Source organism: Egretta garzetta, unplaced genomic scaffold (genome assembly GCF_000687185.1).
Source record: "Egretta garzetta isolate BGI_Z169 unplaced genomic scaffold, ASM68718v1 scaffold474, whole genome shotgun sequence".
NCBI classification, from domain to species: Eukaryota; Metazoa; Chordata; class Aves; order Pelecaniformes; family Ardeidae; genus Egretta; species Egretta garzetta.
This window is the reverse complement of record NW_009259524.1, coordinates 457,301-459,374: the sequence shown is the minus strand read 5'-3', so window position 1 is coordinate 459,374 and position 2,074 is coordinate 457,301.

Here is a 2,074-nt window from a genome sequence, read left to right as displayed (position 1 = left end):
AAGAATGTTTTCCTAACTTCTTCCATCTTATTTTTCAAAATATTGTACACATGAAGAGCATGAATTTAGTGTGTGAATAATGTTTAATGCACATTGTACTTTAAGATCATTAGTGCATATTTGTTCACAATCAAAAATACTATTGTCCGTACTCATTCATTGCAAACTTGTGCTTCTCTAGCTCACAATTTTTCCTTGAAACCTTGAGTAATAAAAATATCTTGAGGACTATGGAATGACTAATATTTTTAGCCTGTAATGTCTTTTTTTTCTTTTTTTCTTTTTTTTTTTTGTAAATAATAGACCCCCTTGTCAGGGTGGAGTTTTTTAAAAGAAAAACTTATTATATTTAAATAAAAGTGTAAGTAGCTATATATTTTCCTTTAAAAAAAAAAAACAACCCAAAACCCAAGAAGTATGAAATACAACGTGTGTTTTTTTGGTTTTTTTGGTTTTTTTTTTTTTTTTTTAAATAAGACCTGGGGTACAAGTCTGGAAACATTTCTGTGGTTGACAGTGTCAAAATAAGATTTATTGTAAGCTTGGATGTTATTCTGTGCCCCATTTCTGACTGTTTAGAAACCTCTTCTGTGCATGCTCAATGACAACTAGGAAAAAGAGGGGAGATTGTGATATGAGAAGTAAATGCTGAAACTGCTTTGGAAAGAGAATTGATGCAATATGTGCAAAACAAAAAATTGCAGAGACACTCAAGATATCCTGTGCATGAAGGAGAAAAGAGAAGTCTTCTGGGGTCTTGAGAGGAATTAGTCAAACACTTCCCTATCAGATACAGGATAGAGATCCTGCTGCCGTTATCGAATAGCATGTTTTCCATTAGCAGCATGGCTGAAACTTCAAAACATGATTGTGAAAGTCTACGCCAATGGAAAACTTCAGAGCTGAAATACTTTCTCACTGAAATTGATGGGAGGGTTGGTTTTTTGAGTGGTGTTTTTTTAGAATTTGGGTTTTTTTGTTTTTAACATTAGTGGACAAATATGTTTGTCGGTATGTTTGCATGTCTAAATCTAGAGAAGCAAGAAAAGATAACTGGATTAGAAAGAAATAAGGTCATGCTTTTTGAATTAATTGGCAGCAGTTAGATGCAGGATACTTTATAATAGTTGAGAAGAGTGTTATTTCTTCTTCCAGGCATATGTAATTTTGACCTGCAAGTTCACACTTAAATTATGAACTGTATTAAAAAAATGTAAAAAAAGTCTCTTGCCCCACAAACTACTCATTCAGCCTTTTAAAACAATCTAATTCTAAACAGCTTGGTTTTTATTATTTACTTGTACTGTGAACCTTGAGTGTGACTCAGACTCAGACTGTGCCAGGTACTAACCAAACATACACTAGCAAGTCCCCAAAATTTTAGATACCTGATGCTTACACCTAGCAGTTCTTCAGTTCTTTTTCTGACAGGATTTATTGCTTTCTGGTTCTTTCTGACCAGTTTGCATCCAATGTTCCTGTAATTGTAGTACGAAAGTGTTCCTCTCTGGGACTCGGATAAAATGAGTTGCTTAGTTGTATTTATAGTGAGACTATGATTTAATCCGAAGTTGTGTTCAAGTTTCATGCTAAATTTGTGCCCAAAAGAGAATATGTGTTTCTGTGGTTTTCATGCTGTCATAATTGCTAATGTATTTTGCAATACTCTTGCTTGATGCTGTATTTTTTTATCTGCTTCTCTGTCTGTGGTCGTTTGACACAATGTGAGTTTGTAAGAATACAGTGAGGTTACAAACTTGTCCAGTGCTATTGCTGGATGTTCTTTCTTTGTATCTTCAGCTGATTCGATTTGAGATTTATTGTTTCCATGTATTTCCTCAGTCACGCATTTGGATTTTTTTTTTTTATATTGTGAAGAGCGAAATTTACAGGGGAGGATATTCTGTTTGGAAGTCAGACAGTGACAGGTAACAGAATTGGATGGCATTCTGGCCTGAAGCGCAGAGGACAGGCTGCTCTATGTGCTCCTGTGCTTGGGAGTCCGCTTACTTCACCGAGTAGTGCAGAACTACTAGCAGTGGGATGATTCTCAATTTCTTTAGCTGTCTTCCTT